At 45.5% G+C, this 16,726-nt stretch overlaps 1 protein-coding gene across 2 annotated transcripts in view; it reads right to left on the reverse strand.

Moving 5' to 3' along the window:
* The window catches only part of CDH5 (cadherin 5), an 84,035-nt gene that overhangs the window by 53,361 nt on the left and 13,948 nt on the right, over positions 1-16,726 (reverse strand). Inside the window, exon 1 of one of the 2 annotated variants that reach the window (XM_030204493.1) lies at positions 14,661-14,696. The exons of the other annotated variant lie outside the window; for it this stretch is intronic. The gene's annotated coding sequence lies outside the window, so the exon portion shown is untranslated. Of the gene's footprint in view, positions 1-14,660; positions 14,697-16,726 lie in introns of those variants that run through there. 2 annotated transcript variants of the gene reach the window in all.

Genomic DNA, 16,726 nt, shown 5'->3' on the forward strand with positions numbered 1-16,726 from the left:
ATGCTGTTTCCTCTCTATGTACTGACAAATACATGTATACTCCATAATGTCTTGATACATATTTTACAGTGAACCTTTTATAAAACACCTGGGAAATACTGACCACCTTATTTTCGAAAGTGATGGGCGCACAGATTTCGACCCAAATCGGAGATAGGCACCCATCTCGCAAAGGTGCCCAAATCGGTATAATCGAAAGCCGATTTTGGGCGTCTTCAACTGCACTCCATTGCGGGAACGAACAAACTTGACGGGGGCGTGTCGGAGGCGTGGTGAAGGCGGGACTGGGGCATGTTTATCGGCCAAGGAGAGATGGGCGCCTTCAGCCGATAATCGAAAAAAGAAAGGCGTTTTTAGCGCGAATTTAGGTCACTCTTTTGGACCCTTTTTTTCACGGACAAGTCCCAAAAAAGTGCCCTAAATGACCAGATGACCACCGGAGGGAATCGGGGATGACCACCCCTGACTCCCTCAGTGGTCTCTAACCCCCTCCCACCAAAAAAACCCCACAACTTTAACATCTTTTTTTCCAGCCTGTATGCCACCTTCAAATGCCATACCCAGCTCCATCACAGCAGTATGCAGGTCCCTGGAGCAGTTGTTAGTGGGTGCAGTGGACTTCAGGCAGGTGGACCCAGGCCCATCCCCCCTACCTATTACACTTGTGGTGGTAAATGGGAGCCCTCCAAACCGCTCCCCAAACCCACTGTACCCACATGTAGGTGCCCCCCTTCAGCCATAAGGGCTATGGTAATGGTGTACAGTTGTGGGCAGTGGGTTTTGGGGGGAGATTTGGGGGGCTCAGCACCCAAGGTAAGGGAGCTATGGACTTGGGATTTATTTTTTTAAAAATTGTTACAAGTGCCCCCTATGGTGCCCGGTTGGTGTCCTGGCATGTGAGGGGGACCAGTGCACTACGAATCCTGGCCCCTCCCATGACCCAATGCTTTGGATTTGTTAGTTTTTGAGCTGGGTGCCTTCGGTTTCCATTATCGCTGAAAAACGAAACCGCCCAGCTGAAATCTGCACAACTCCGATGCATTTGCCGGGCACAAACCGTATTATTGAAAAAAAAGATGGGTGCCCCTTTTTTTTTCGAAAATACGGTCTGTCCCGCCCCTTCATGTACCTGTTCTCGGACATAGACGCCCATGGAGATGGGCGTTCGCGTTCGATTATGCCCCTCTTGAATAACCCAACTTGGATGTCCCTTTGTTGACCTATTTTTATTTGTTTTTGGTTTGTGCCTTTTCAGTGATAGTTCAGGGTGAGTTACAGATAGGTATCAGAGGTATTTCCCTATCCCAGAGAGCTCACAATCTTGCCATCTGAAATTCAGCCTGTAGCGGTCAGCATTTTTAAAATACTGGATATTCAGTGCTGGCCCTGCCTGGCTACCAGTGCTGTATATGTGGCTATAAAGTGACTGCCTCACTTACCCAGATACTGGCAATATTGTTACTGTCCTAAGTTTATCCAGATAGTTGCCTCAGCCCTGCCTTAGCTCCACCCCTGGACTACCCTGGCACTATTTGGACAGCACCGAGGAAGTTAGTGGTAATTTTTGGCAGTTTTGTCTGGATAATGCTGCTGAAAAACCATGGGTGGACCAAGTGGGCAGCATTTATTCACATGGGGCCACTGCTACCAGGAGACGTACTACTGAATATTGACCTCCCTAAGTTTGTACTTGAGGTAATAGAGGGTTAAGTGACTTTCTCAAGGTTATAAAAAGCATCATATGAATTAAACCCCTGGTTTCCTAGTTCTTTGCCACTTCTCCAACCATTGGGCTACTCCTCCACTCTGCTTTCCTAGACATCCTATGCAAAATTAGAACATCACATGTAAAAATCATACAATAAAAGGGGGAAGTTATTAATGTGGACTACCATTAAGATAGGTTATTTTACCACAGGTCCCATTTTATGCAATGAGACCTAGTTACTAATAACCCCCAAATAGTTTAAGAGACAGGACCTGGAGGGGCATTTTCAAAAGAAACGTTTATGTGTGAATTTGGACGTTTTACAAAGACGTCCAAATTCCAAGGTGGGGAGAAGGTCATTTTCGAAAAAGATTGACATCCATCTTTTGTGCTTGAAAATACCATGGACATCCTTGGATTTGGATGTCTTTGATTTTTGGCCATTTTCGAAAACAAAAACGTCCAATTGTAAAACGTCCAAATTCAAACCATTTGGACATGGGAGGAGCCAACATTTTTAGTACACTGGTCCCCCTGACATGCCAGGACAGCATTCGGGTGCCCTAGGGGGCACTGCAGTGGACTTCATAAAATGCTCCCAGGTACACAGCTTCCTTACCTTGTGTGCTGAGCCCCTCCAACCCCCCCTAAAACCCACTACCCCTAACTGTACACCACTACCATAGCCCTTACAGGTACGCCGATACGCCCCTTGAGATTTGGACGTCCTTCCGACGGACTTCAGAGAAAGATGTCCAAAATTGGATTTTGATTATACCGATTTGGACGTCTCTATGAGATGGACATCCAAATAACCATTTATGTCACTTTTTGGACGTCCATCTCTTTCGAAAATGAGCCTGCTGGTCTGGTGCATTCACTTAGGTGTACTTTCTTATTTGATCATAGCATAGGTATATTCATGATTTTAGTCAAACAAAATGAGAATTTTATTATGTCTGCATGAAGCCGTTGGTGCCAGGCAAAATGGTAGACACTATTATAAAGAACAAAATTACACAGCATATTCAAAAGCGTGGATTAATGAGACAAAGCCAACATGGATTTAGTGAAGGCAAATCTTGCCTCAGCAATCTATTACATTTCTTTGAAGGGGTGAACAAACATGGATAAAGGTGAGCCGGTTGATATTGTGTATTTGGATTTTCAAAAGGCGTTTGACAAAGTACCTCATGAAAGACTCCAGAGGAAATTGGAGAGTCATGGGATAGGAGGTAGTGTTCTATTGTGGATTAAAAACTGGTTAAAAGATAGAAAACAGAGAGTAGGGTTAAATGGTCAGTATTCTCAATGGAGAAGGGTAGTTAGTGGGGTTCCCCAGGGGTCTGTGCTGGGACCTCTGCTTTTTAACATATTTATAAATGATCTAGAGATGGGAGTAACTAGTGAGGTAATTAAATTTGCTGACAACATAAAGTTATTCAAAGCTGTTCAATTGCAAGAGGATTGTGAAAAATTACAAGAAGACCTTACAAGACTGGGAGACTGGGCATCTAAATGGCAGGTGACGTTTAATGTGATCAAGTGCAAAGTGATGCATGTTGGAAAGAGGAACCCGAACTATAGCTACATAATGCAAGGTTTTTTTTTTTTTTTTAAATTTGTACCCCACGCTTTCCCACTCATGGCAGGCTCAATGCAGCTTACATGGGGCAATGGAGGGTTAAGTGACTTGCCCAGAGTCACAAGGAACTGCCTGTGCCAGGAATCAAACTCAGTTCCCCAGGAGCAAAGTCCACCACCCTAACCACTAGGCCACTCCTCCACTCCACTCCATATTAGGAGTCACTGACCAGGAAAGGGATCTGGGCGTCATCGTTGATGATATGTTGAAACCTTCTGTTCAGTGTGTGGCAGCGGCTAAGAAAGCAAATAGAATGTTAGGTATTATTAGGAAAGGAATGGAAAACAAAAATGAGGATGATATAATGCCTTTGTATCGCTCTATGGTGCGACCGCACCTCGAATATTGTGTACAATTCTGGTCACAGCATCTCAAAAAATAATGGAATTAGAAAAGGTACAGAGAAGGGCGAAAAAAAATGATAAAGAGGACGGGATGACTTCCCTATGAGGAAAGACTAAAGTGGCTAGAGCTCTTTAGTTTGGAGAAAGGACGGCTGAGATATGATAGAGGTCTATAAAATAATGAGTGGGGTGGAACGGGTAGACGTGAATTGCTTGTTTACCCTTTCCAAAAATACTAGGACTAGGGGACACGCAATGAAGCACACGCAATGAAGCTACAAAGTAGTAAATTTAAAATGAATCAAAGAAAACATTTCTTCACTCAACGTGTAATTAAACTCTGGAATTCTTTGCTAGAGAATGTAGTAAAAGCAGTTAGGTTAGCGGGGTTTAAAAAAAGGTTTGGATAGCTTCCTAAAAGTCCATAAGCCATTATTAAAATGACTTGGGGAAAATCCATTGCTTATTTCTAGGATAAGAATCATAAAATGTATTGTACGTTTTTTAGGATCTTGCCAGGTACTTGTAACCTGGATTGGCCACTGTTGTAAACAGAATGCTGGGCTTGATGGACCTTTGGTCTGTCCCACTATGGCAATACTTACGTACTTATGAGCTGAAAGAAACATCTAGACAGCATGATTGAGAGCTCTGACATTGCTTGTTTTGGTGAAAACAAGCCCTGCATCATAAGACAGAACTGGATCTTTACAAATGGAAACAGACACACGGCTGATAATACACTCCCCTTCCATCTCATAGATCAATTACTGGATGCAGCTCTGATGAAAAGGAAAACAGAGAGCATATCACAATGGAAAGCCATAGCAATCCTGCTGCAGCTATTTTTGTCTTGTTTGTGAACCTCACCTCCCTGGCAAATAACAGGAGAGATTTTTTTATTGCGGGCTTTGTATCTGCTCCAAGAGACAGATGTGCACAAAGAGCTATGAGAACACTGCTGCCTAGTGAGGTCAGCAGATGTTTCTGTCACCTCTTTGGTGTGTACAGCATGCATGATTCCAAGTGCACCAGGCTGGTGTAGTCATGTTCCAGGATCACACTAAAATTAATCATATTAAGGTACGCAGGGACTGGCAGCTGACTTGAGATGGGATTGAGAGGAACCCACAAATATTGTACAAACACATGAATTTGTTCAAAGAAGCGAGCAAACCATTTGCTCTTTTAAGGCAAACCATGCAAAGCTTTTGTGAGTGGCAGCTGAAATCAGAGGTGCTTGGTGATATTGGTTCAGTTACAAAAATGATTCCCTACACACTCAACAAGATTCCCTTGAACGATAGTCTATCCTTACAGGAATTAGTCTAATTTGATTTGTTATCCACCCATCCATATATTGTAGGCTCTAGATGAACATCAGGTAATGAACAGGAAGAACAATAATTAAATCACAGCATCAGACAATCGTTAACAACCACAAAGAAGCAGAAGGAATAGGGCCACGGATGAATGTTGGTGAACCACAAGAGAACAATTCACTGAAGCAGACCAGACACAGACTATATTTCACCACTGCTTCACAGGTCAATATTTTATTTATTTAGATTTTGCTCACACCTTTTTCAGTAGTAGGCTCAAGTTGAGTTACATTCAGGTATGCTGGGTATTTCCCTGTCGGGCTCACAATCTAATTTTGTACCTGAAGTAAGGGTTAAGTGATTTCCCAAGATCACGAGGAGCAGCAGGTGAATTGGCCACCTCCCGATGTCAAGACCAGTGCTCTAACCACTAGGCCAGTCCTCCACTAAGTTATGGATGACAAGGACAGATTGCAGAACTAGTCAGAAATGGTGTCTTTGTTTTCACTTTGAACTGAGAAAAGGATACTATATAAGACAACAGCAAGGGGATTACTGGGAAGCTAATGATCCAATATGCCTCCCTGAGTGCTGGATAGTTTTCCCTGATCATATTTCCCATCCCTGCTTTGCTCTGCTACAAAATTAAAAAAAAACAATTTCTTATTTTTCCTAATTTTGTGTAAGAATAAAGCTTTACTAACGTGAGAAGATTCTGTTGTTTGTACTTTTCTTTTGTGACCCAGACATGACCTGGTTGTTGGTGTTCGTCCCAAGATTCGGCTGGGGTAAATGTGCTGGGGATAACTGGGGTGGTTCTGACCCAGTTATATCCTGACCTGGTATAATTAGTCCAATAAATAATGGGGTCCTTTTACTAAGCTGCAGTAAGCACTAACGTGTGCTTACCGCAGCAAAAAAGGCCTTACCGCTGGGCATGCTTAGGCGTCTCATGGTAATTTTTTTAGTGCTGGGGGTGGAGAGTAAACTTGTTCTGCCTTTTCAGGGATAGTTCAGGATGCGTTACAAGCAGGGGCATAGCCAGACTTCGGCGGGAGGGGGGTCTAGAGCCCGAGGTGAAGGGGCACATTTTATCCCCCCATGCCGCCATTGCCAACCCCCCTGCTGCCATTGCCGACCCCCCCGTCACCGCCACCACCAACTTTGACCCCCCCCGCCAACGACCCTCTCGACCCCGCCGCCAACCCTCCCCTGCTGCCGCCGTCGCCTACCTTTGCTGGCGGGGGACCCCAACCCCCACCAGCCGAGGTCCTCTTCTTCCCGTACAAGGCTTCATTCTGTTTCTGACGTCCTGCACGTTGTACGTGCAGGACGTCAGACTCACAGAAACAGAACGAAGCCTTGCAGATCAGCCAGCGAGCAGAACATCACAACGAAGCCTGCTGGCTAATCTGCAAGGCTTCATTCTGTTTCTGTGAGTCTGACGTCCTGCACGTACAACGTGCAGGACGTCAGAAACAGAACGAAGCCTTGCGCGGGAAGAAGAGGACCTCGGCTGGCGGGGGTTGGGGTCCCCCACCAGCAGAGGTAGCCCATGGTGACGGCGGGGGAGGGTTGGCGGCGGGAGGGGGTCCAGAGGGTCGTCGGCAGGGGGTCCAGGGCCAAATCTACAGGGGCCCAGGCCACTGTGGCCCCACGTACCTATGCCACTGGTTACAAGTAGGTACAGTAGCTAACTGATTAGCGCATGATTAGCGTGTGAGCCATTGCCATCTAGAAGTAGGTGGCGGTAGGGGCACTAATGGCCAAAGTGAGTTCCGGAAACCGTGAACGAAGTTAAAATAGTGACCCTCTGACCTTGACGCAGCTAGACGAAATGCTGGCCACTGTTGGTCACGGTCAGCGTGTGGTGGACGAAAAATTGTTCAGCTAAGTACCATGAGTTACTTTATTAAGTAAAATTCTTTAAAGGAGTTATTGGAAATCAATTTTGAGCACTGCTGTATTTTGTAGTTTTGTTAAAAGGAGGTTTTTTTTTTTTTTTGCCAGTGATGAAGCAGTCCTTCTCCCGTGGCATTTAGCTGGGAGCTTCTTGAGGCTTTTTCCTCCTTATTTTTCACTACAATTGATGCATGGCTCACATAATAGTGTATAGAGAATCCTGTTTTATTTGCAATGTCAGAATTAGCCATTTTACTCAAACAGTAAAAATAGCCATAGTGCACGGGAATGACCCGCATAAGGATGCATTAAGGTCACTTTTTACCGCAGTTTGGTAAAAGGGTCCGAAGATATACAAATATAGTCTGTAAAGTTTTTTTCAAAGCAACCTGAAGTTTCTTATGCTTGTCTTGTGCAGTTTGGGCAGGAGCTTCTCGCTGTTCAGTCTCCCAATTAGATACATCAACACAACACTAATCGAAAATTGCAGTCATAAATAAAACAAAAAAATACCAATATCGCATAATGAGATAAAATCAAATAACCAGATCAGGTAAAAATCCATTTTCATGTCATTAAAAGCTAGAGTGTGTGAGACTTGGGATGCTGCATTTTCTGTGATTGATCCACAGATGTAGATTGCGCTGCCTGGGGTTTTCTGATTGTGCACAGGCACTAACCATTCTTTTTTTTTTTTTTTTTGTTACATTTGTACCCCGCGCTATCTCACTCATGGCAGGCTCAATGCGGCTTACTTGTTTCAACATAGTGCAGCAAGATGAATTTCACATTTGATAACTACATGCCCGCTGGCGTTAAGGTGTACTGCTTGGGATAAATGTCCAGGAAGCTGTTTATACACTATCTGATAGAGCAGTGTCGGAATTTTATATTTAATTTGAAAATGCGCTGGCAACCAATGTAACTGTCTCAAAACTGGTGTAACATGTTTGTAATCCCATGATGAGAGAACTCTCCAGAGTTACTGAGGAGAGGGTTCTGAGGTTTGTGGGTGGTAAAGGATCCATCCCCAAGGGGGTGAGTTCCTGGGTAAGTTATAGAGGGAAATGTTTCGGTTGTTGAATGACAGTAGAGGAGGAGTTAGGAGTTAATAAATGTTGTTGTTGGGGTTTGCATGAGGTCTTTGGTTGCCCATACCCTCACTAGGACCCTTGAGAAGAAGGGGGTGTCCCGGATGGGTTCAAGAAAATAAGGCTGACCAAAGAGGAAGGTTTCTGCTAGTAAAGCATTAACCATGAGAAGGAGCAGTGCTCCAGGTGGGAAATAGGTGATCCCAGCCTGGGGGCAGGATCAGTGAACAGCTGTTCAGACAGTGGCGTAGCCAGTCAGCCAGTTTTGGGTGGGCCTGAGCCCAAAGTGGGTGGGCACAAATTTTCTCTGCTCCACCCTACCTCCACCTCAAAGTATAAATACTTTAGCTAATGAGGATCCTCAAGCTCAGTCAGCTGAAGACTTTCTCTGAAGGTGGCCAGAACTCTCTTTTACCAAGCTTGGCAGGCAGCAGCAATGACCCTAAGCCACTGATGCCAGCACCCTACACATGCTTAGCTGTCGATGGCTCAAGGATGGATCTGCAGAGGAGAGGCTTCCGGGTTAGCGCTTAGTAGCTGCAAGGAGATTGTTGAGCGGCAGCCAGCAGGGAGCGTGTGGGAATCACTGCGAGACGAGCTTGCGACCGGAATCGCTGTGCAGGAAGGAACACTGCTGCTGGGCGGGCCTGACCCCAAATTGGGTGGGCCCAGGTCCACCCAGGCCCGCCCCTGGCTATGCCCCTGTGTTCAGAGCCAAAGGTGGTAGCCCGGAGAGGTACTCCTTTGGAAGAGAATAGTGTGGACAGACAGGGAGGTCTGGCCCAAAAGGAAGATTTCTTGTTGCACAAGTGTTGCAGGCACAGCCTCAGATTTTTTCATCCAAAAGGGATGGGTATGGACAGGAGGAGCTATAAATATGTACATACTGTAGGATTATAACTTGCATTGAAGAAGACACACCATATCCCTAAGTTTGCTCTAGATTTATAGTTTGCATCTGCTATCAAGTTGGATTTTGAATTGACTGCTTGAAGAAGGATTTGAGCTGCCTGTTGCAGCATATTCAGTAAAGTTTGATCATTTTGCATAACTCTCTGGACTGGAGTCTTTTCTTTGAGTGAGAGTGAAAATTATTTACTCCCAGACTGGTAAAGGAAAGAAGAGAGTAAAGAGAAATAAAGCCTCAGCTCAAAACCCTACGGCCTTCCGGATTTTTATCCAGCCCCGGCCTGCGTCCAACTCAATTTGTGTAACCAAGGGAGATTCTTGGTTTGGATTTCTTTGTGGCCCTGGTCTTGGGTGCGCCTGACCCGTGATGAGCTAGCTGGTGCCCTGATTGATGAGACCAGGGTTACATGTAAATCTAGACTCCCCCCCACCCCACACACAATAAGCTAAACCATGACATTCTGAATTACTTGTAAAGCCTTGCGTCGGGATAGTCAACTCTCAACATAACCATAGCTTGTACAACAAGTCTGAAGTCATACAGACATAACATTGGCTCCAACCAACTCAACAGTCATAGGTAAAAAAAAGAAGACTGAATCATTGCAGTTACCTGCTCTTACATAGTAGGTGTACAATCCAGAACCACTCCCAACACTTTCAAACATTGTCTCACAAGTAAAACAACAGTTGGCCTCTCTGCTGGTTAGGTATCTAGTGGTGGTTTGAATATTGCTGCAATCCATACAGTGGTGATATTTGCCTTTCTACCTGGACAGTTAATGCTGCTCAGTATCCGGATAGTGGAACTGAGTATTTGTGTTTTATGTAACCACCACAACTGGTATTTAAACACAACATTGATCGTAGTTGCTAAATGTTGACCCAAGTGATTTTAGCTGTTCTGAGGGAAACAGTTTTTCGCTCAGGGCAACCTTCCTGGGTTAATTAATCTGAAAATCATCCCCCCCTCATGGATTACTTTTCTCCCACAAGTTATTTAGATGGCCATTTCTCATTTCCTCATATGTCCACTTTGTACCCATGGCCATAGTAAGTTTTAAAGTGAAAGTGTGTTCACACTTTAGCTTTTTGCACTGGTGTAAATACCAAAGAATAACTGTGGACTAAGTCCCAATGCAGACAGTTTCCCCCTGATACTCACAACTGGCACCTAGCCAGTTAAATGACACTTAACTGGCTATGCTGAATATTCACAGTTAGTGCCTAGAAGATAACCGGCCTAGTGGTTAGAGTGGTGGACTTTGGTCCTGGGGAACTGGGTTTGATTCCCACTGCAGGCACAGGCAGCTCCTTGTGACTCTGGGCAAGTCACTTAACCCTCCATTGCCCCAGGTACAAATAAATACCTGTATATAATATGTAAGCCGCATTGAACCTGCTATGAGTGGGAAAGCGCGGGGTACAAATGTAAGAAAAAAATATATAGCTGGCTATCCTTGAATATTCAATCCATTTCTGGCTATTGTAAGCAGCCACTTTGGGCTGCTTAAATAGCTGGTATCTCTCTCTCTGGTTTCAAGTTAACTGGCTATCTTTGAATATCGACTGAGCCGGTTAACTTTAAACTGGCTAAAAATGAACTGGATATTCAATGCCGTCACCAGAAACAGCCCGGCATTGAATATCCAGGCTGACTGCTGACTGTGGGAGTTAGCCAGGCTCACTTCCACCCTCTGCATATTGGCCCCTTTGAAAACTGATTCCTTAAAAAAAGCAGATCTTTTTAGTTTTTCATGTCTCATAACTTTTAAAGTGCTACTCCTTATTCAGTCTTAACAATATGGTCAGCAGGAGTTCCTTGTGCTGTGAGGGGGTAATTTTATGAAGGCATTTTCAAGGGTCCATAACATAACATAGGCAATTGCACACTTGCACCTTCCACTTTCATAAGTTAACATAATCAGACTCACAGCTGGCAAGAATCAGTCACAGCTTTTTTCTTAATAACATCAAATTATAACAATTCAATTAATTATTCCACAAAAGCAATAAACAAATCACTTCTTCAAACTCACAACATTAGTTAGTCGGTAATAAACTAACAATGAACATTTAATTGATAATTTGACACTCACTGTCAGGATCTGTGGTGACACAAGACCCTGGCTTGTTCCCCCAAACCCTTAGTCCAACACGGTGCTGCAGATGAACCATTTCCTTAATCCCATTCACTATCCATCCCCACTAGTAACTCCTCACTTTTGCAAATTACCATTTGTCCACTGACTTCACAGCTGCAACAAATGCCTACCCACCACCCCTTCCTCACCATCTAAGTCCACTACCTTCTAATTGAACTACCCTTCAGGCTACCATCGGGTGGTGGGCGGGTGATGCCCTCCTCTCACCCAGGCTCCCTCTACAAAACTTCTTCCTGCCCAAATACCTACCAGTAACTAAAGCTGACACTCCATCCTGATTGGAGCTAGCACCTAGCACTCAGCTCCAATCAGCTTCTCCCCTCACTTAATCTTTCACTGCCCTTCTGTCCTAACATTCCTTTCCCTATTAACTCTACTCATTCCATCCCAAACTCACTCCCTTTGCCTCCCCTTCGTTTTAGATGCCCCTCTTTCTTTAACCCCCATTTCCCCTTGGTGCATGGCTCAGCCATGTTATGGTTCAAGCTAGGGGCACTCCTGTATATGCACATATATATATTACGGTCTCCAATTTTGTTTCGATAATATGGTCGGGGACGCCCTAATCTCAACATTTAGGTCGACCTTGGAGATAGTCGACCTAAATGTTGAGATGGTTGACCTTAGAGATGGTCGTCCCCAGTTTTCGGTGATAATGGAAACCGAGGACACCCATCTCAAAAACAACCAAATCCAAGCCCTTTGGTCACGGGAGGAGCCAGCATTCGTAGTGCACTGGTCCCCCTCACATACCAGGACCCCTAGGGCACCCTAGGGGGAACTATAGTGGACTTCACAAATTGCTCCCAGGTGCATAGCTCCCTTACCTTGGGTGCTGAGCCCCCCAAAACCCACCCCCCACAACTGTACACCACTACCATAGCCCTAAGGGGTGAAGGGTGGCACCTACATGTGGGTATAGTGGGTTTCGGGTGGGTTTTGAAGGGCTCACATTTACCACCACAAGTGTAACAGGTAGGGAGGGATGGGCCTGGGTCCGCCTACCTGAAGTGCACTGCACCCACTAAAAACTGCTCCAGGGACCTGCATACTGCTGTGTTGGAGCTGGGTATGACATTTGAGGCTGGCAAAAAATGTTTTTTAATTTTTTTTTTTGGGTGGGAGGGGGTTGGTTACCACTGGTGAGTAAGGGGAGGTCATCCCTGATTCCCTCCGGTGGTTATCTGGTCAGTTCGTGCACCTTTTCGAGGCTTGGTCATGAAAAAAAATGGACCAAGTAAAGTTGGCCAAATGCTTGTCAGGGACGCCCTTCTTTTTCCATTATCTGCCGAGGACGCCCATGTGTTAATCACGCCCCAGTTCCGCCTTCGGTACAGTGCCAGGAACTTTGGTCGTTCCTGTGACGGAAAACAGTTGAGGGCACCCAAAATTGGCTTTCGATTATGCCGATTTGGGCGACCCTGAGAGAAGGACGCCCATCTCTCGATTTGTGTCGGAAGATGGGCGCCCTTCTCTTTCAAAAATTCCCCTGTATGTCTCTTCATAAAATAGGCTGAAATAGGAACCCACTTGACTTCCCAACCTCTTTTCAAATTATCCAGCATGAGTACACGGCACTGTGCAATACCAAACAGAAGAATGAAGTACAAACTGAACTTGACCTCATTTACTGTTGTCCAAGCACCTGTTACTAATCTCATCAATCTCATTTGTGTCCTGGCTTTTCTCTCAGCAGCTTTGTAACAGTTCTCCTGCTTGAATCTCCCTGATTATATAATATGCTTAGAGTTCAAAATGCAGAATCAGCTTAACCACCAGACCAGAACAGCACTGGCTTAGGGTACCAGTGATAAAGGGTGCCAAAATTGCCTCTGACATAATTGCCAATCAGAAGCATAGCCAGGTTGTGACGCCAGGGGAAGGAGAGAGGCGCACACATGTGCACTGCGTAAATGCAATGGACCGGCTGAAAAATAGGTACCGATGCTGTCCAAAGTTCATTTCGGGGAGTGCTCACTTCCCTGGTGCCCCACCTAGTTACGCCACTGTCTGCTGCCAATGCCTAACCCGGTCCAATGGTTAAGTAATTTCTCTCCTCCCCTCCCCGGGGGTCTGGAATCTCTCTCCCCACAACTCCGGTCTTTCTCACCTCCCCTCTGATTTCCCTCCCTCCCTATAGGTCTCGCATCACTAAGAACATAAGAATAGCCATACTGGGTCAGACCAATGGTCCGTCTAGCCCAGTATCCTGTTTCCCACAGTGGCCAATCCAGGTCACAAGTACATGGCAGAAACCTAAATAGTAGCAAGCTTCCATGCTACCAATCCCACTCCTGCTCCCTTCCCCTCTTCCCCCCATAGGCCCAGAATTGCTCCTTCCCAGCCTCCTCCTTCCCTCTGCCACCGGTGGACCTGCAAACTTGCCATGGGTTGCTGGCAGCAGCAGCATGAAAATAGGCAGCCCCTGGTCTTCCTTCTGCTATCTCCTGCTTACAGGAAATTGCATCAGAGTAGGCTGGATGTGGCAGAGGTAAGACCCAGGGGCTACCTGTTTTCATGCTGTTGCTGCAGGTGACCCATAGCAAATCTGCAGGATCACAGGCAGGGAGGGAGGGGGAAGCAGGGAGGGGAGATAACCTGCACCAGCAGAGGGAGGGAGATGTGGGAGACATGACAAATCTGGGGCAGGGGAGGGGAAGGGAAATGGAGAGAGAGATATGCACCAATGCAGGTAGAAGGGGGTGCCACCCATATGGAGTCTGGGGTGGCGCATTGAATCAAGTTGGCTCAGGTCACCACAGGTAGTTTGAGCCAATCCTGAAAATGTTTCTCTCAAAGTGGAAACTCAAACGCGTGAGACCATTCTTCCCGAGGGAAATATTTCGCAACCTGATACAGTCAATGGTACTAAGCCACGCAGACTACTGCAATGGAATCTATGCGGGATGCAAAGAACAAATTATAAAGAAACTTCAGACCGCCCAAAATTCAGCAGCTAGGCTTATATTTGAAAAAATGAATTTTGACAGCGCTAAACCACTCAGAGAAAAACTGCACTGGCTTCCAATTAAGGAACGTATCGCTTTCAAAATCTGTACGACAGTTCACAAAATTATCTATGGCGAAGCACCGGGGTGCATGACTACTACTACTACTACTTAACATTTCTAGAGCGCTACTACGGTTACGCAGCGCTGTACAAATTAACAAAGAAGGACGGTCCCTGACCTCATCGACCTGCTAACCAGAAACAGCATAAAATCAGCACGATCATACCTAAACCTCCAGTACCCAAGCATCAAAGGACTCAAATACAAATCCACTTATGCATCTAGCTTTTCCTACTTAAGCGCACAACTATGGAACACACTACCAAAAGTAGCAAAAACTACGCTCGACCACCCAAATTTCCGGAAAATGCTAAAGACAGACCTGTTCAGAAAAGCATACCCCCCCGACCCAACATAAAAAAACCTGGATACCTGCGCCACAACGTAACCAAAGACCGTAATGGACATATCCTAACTCTTTCTCTCCCTCTCTAAGTTCCCCCAATTGTATTTACCATACATGTAACCCATTCTACCACAATTTCAGCTTTAATTGTTCCTACCTGTATTTGTTCAAACCGGAATCGGCTAACACTGTTTACGGTACTATGTAAGCCACATGGAGCCTGCAAAAAGGTGGGAGAATGTGGGATACAAATGCAACAAATAAATAAAATGAAATATAGCTGCATTATTTCAATCCCCTAACCTGAAAATCCCAGGAATGCTTCCATCAGTACAGCAGGAAATAAGTGCACTGTAGCATAGCCGCCGAGAGGGGGGGCAGGGGGGACAAAATTCCCCGGGCCTCCAAGGGGGGCCCGGTGCCATAGTCCCACCCGCCCTCCATCGTCGACCGTCTGCCACCGGGCCGGGCCCCCTGCATTGAAATCACAGCGCCTCTCACCTCCGTGTGAAAGTGCTGCAGGCAGCAGGGCAGCAGATCGTCTCCCTTCGGGACTCCTTTCCTCCCTGTGTCCCGCCCTCGTCTGATGTAACTTCCGCGAGGGCGGGACACAAGGAGGGAAGGAGGGTCGAAGGGAGGCGATCTGCTGCTCTGCTGCCTGCAGCGCTTTCACACGGAGGTGATAGGCACTGTGATTTCAATGCAGGGGGCCCGGCCCGGTGGCGGACGGAGGGGGGCGGGTGGAAGGGGGAGCAGCGGCGACCTTGGGGGGGGGGGGACCGGCGGGCAGCCTTGCCCCGGGCCTGGCACAGTCTCTCGGTGGCCCTGCACTGTAGAATAAAAATGTAGATTTTAGTCACCATTAGCAATGGCAGTTTTCAGACTTCTAATTAAAAGAGGACAGATTGAGCCAGTCCGGATTTTACTTTCATTTGAAAGCAATGGAAGTAAAACCTGGACTAGCTTAATCTGTCCTTTTTTTGGAGCCATATGGTAACCTAATTACACAGTGGAAAAATGTCTTTCAGCTGTAAATCACTTTCCAAATTGTCCTTCCTAGCACTTTCTCTAATTATTAAAGAATGTAATCTTAAATGCTGGAAGCTAGTATAGTTAGCAAATATTTCATAATGTGTACTAGAAAAGGGAAGCATTTGGTATATAATCACTGCACATCTACCTTTTAGCTCAACAAACATTAGGCATCAGACATGTCTCAGTATTTAAAGCTATACAATCCCTTTGCAGATATCCTGTTTTCCATTATTTATGATGTTTGAACAAAAGCAGGATGTTCGATCAGCATGTTTTCCTGACTAACTTTTTCAGGCCTGTTAAACCAAGTGGAAACACAGAGGCCATTCAAACTACAGGCCAGAGCCGGGACCAGCTTTTCCTGCACCAGGAGCAGATATTCTGAATTACAATCCCCTCCCCCCCCCCCCCAGCCTTTTTAAAAAATCTGAGCTTTGCTTTACAAGTGAGGGTGGGAAGAATTACATGAAACAATGGTTCTTCCCAGGACCTGCCTGAGCCAGATGATCTGTCGGTTAAAATGGGGATGGGGAAGCAGCAGACCAGTGGTGTCTCTGGACAGAACTTGGGGTAACAATAGGCGAGCAAGCCAAAGTAACATTTCCACACATCATGCCCACCATTACATCACATCCTTTCCCCTGCCTTTAAATTAGCTACAAAAGACAATTCAAGAAACGTTCCATGGGTTTTCTATGGATAAAGAAACACCTCAGCCAGTATCAGACATCCAGCAAAACTATTATAACCAATATCATGGACTCTGCTCCCTAAAGAATTCAGATTTGAATTACACAAGGCAAGGGGAATAATTTTCAAAGCACTTAGACATAAAATGTACTTTGTGTGTCTAAATGCTTTGAAAACGAGCCCCTATATAACCTTTTGGAAAAAATTGAAAAGATTTTTGTTTTCTGAAACTTGGAAATCTAATTCAGTCTTATTTATTAATTTGTTACATTTGTATCCCACAATTTTCCCACCTATTTATTTATTTTCCCACCTCACTAAACCACCCCACCAACCTACTCAGTTATGAAAGCCCAGCTTCTATAACTACCCTAATCAATCCCTTCTGTCCTCTCTCTTCCCTACTTAATCTTTACCCAATACTAACTGTATCTGATATCCTGACATGACAATGCTATTAAAACTATGTAAGCCACATTGAGCCTGTAAATAGGTGGG

The sequence above is a fragment of the Microcaecilia unicolor genome, chromosome 5 (genome assembly GCF_901765095.1).
Source record: "Microcaecilia unicolor chromosome 5, aMicUni1.1, whole genome shotgun sequence".
Taxonomy (NCBI): Eukaryota; Metazoa; Chordata; class Amphibia; order Gymnophiona; family Siphonopidae; genus Microcaecilia; species Microcaecilia unicolor.